Raw genomic sequence first — 1,406 nt, 5'->3', positions numbered from 1 at the left:
TATTAACTTACTGACAGATATTTGTCACTTCCAGTTTTAGGCAATGGCAGATAAAGCTGTTATGAACATTTATGCATAGTCTCTGTAAGAACATGAGCTTTCATTTCTATTAGGTAAATATGTAGAAGTACTATGACTGGGTCATAAGAGGAAACATAGAATATTTTTTTGTATTATTTAAATGTTTTAGTGTTACATTTTTAAATAAATTTAAATTATTCTTCAGTTGAAAATATATGTTGAAGTAATGCATAGGTAATTAATCTTTGTTAACAATCCAAAATTATCTGCCATCATTGGTGCAAATTGCTTTAAAAATTTTATTTTATCTAAGATGTAAGTTTATACTTGTTTGTTTTTAATAACATGTTCTTATTATTATTTTAATATTCATAGACACGATAGTGAGGCTATCACTCAAATTCCTCGTATTGGTGATTTGTGTCTTCTTTCTCTTTTCTTTATTGCTTTTCTTTTAGAACCAGCTACTGTTTTCCTTTTCTGCTTTAGCTGATTTCTGTAACATTTTTTTTTCCCTGCTACATACCATGGATTTGATTTTCCCTTCTTTTTCTATTTTACAAGGGGAAAATGTAGAAAGTTTATTAGAGACTTTTATCTTTTTCTCATATTGACATTTAGGCAGAAATTCCTTCATGTCCTACTTTAGCCACTTTCATCAAATTTCCACATTGTGTTTTAATTCTCATTCATTTAACAATATTTTTATATATATTTTGATTTCTTATTTCATTCATGTTTTATTTACATTTGATTTAGCTACTTCATACTGAATGATTTTCCTGATGTATTTCTGTTATTGTTTTCTCTTTTAATTCCATTGCTTTCAGAGTTCATACTTTGTATATTTCATATACATATCTCTCTATCTGCCTTTCCTGATCTGTCTGTAAATCTATCATCTACATATTTTTCTTCACCCTTCTATTAGTCAATAAACCCTGTCTGATCATAGCATATTATTTTATTGCTATTTTGCTGCTTTCTGTTGGAACAACCCAAGAAGTAATGAGAGAAGATGGAAAGAATACAGAGTGACTGTGCAAAAAAGAACTGGTCAATGTTCAGCCATTTTAGAAAATAGCTTACCAACAAGAACCAATAGTATTGAAGGAAGAATCCAAGCTTCAGTGAAGGCTTTGGTGAAAACAAAGCTTAAGGAACTGACAGAATGGTAATAGAAATGTTAAAAAAGAAAAAAGATGTAACATTAGAAGTGCTTACTTGTCTATACCAAGATTTTTGGAATATAGCTATCAGGTCAACGACTGGAAGAAATGCAGAAGGCAGATATTATCAAACAATATCATTAATTTTACATGTAAGTAAAATTTTGCTGAAAATAAGTCAAAAACAGTTTCAGCAGTACATTGACAGGGAATTGC

This window comes from Orycteropus afer, unplaced genomic scaffold (genome assembly GCF_000298275.1).
Source record: "Orycteropus afer afer isolate SDZICR_OR568_19922 unplaced genomic scaffold, OryAfe1.0 scaffold00923, whole genome shotgun sequence".
In the NCBI taxonomy this organism is placed as follows: Eukaryota; Metazoa; Chordata; class Mammalia; order Tubulidentata; family Orycteropodidae; genus Orycteropus; species Orycteropus afer.
The sequence above is the reverse complement of the archived record's forward strand: the minus strand, read 5'-3'. Positions refer to the sequence as shown.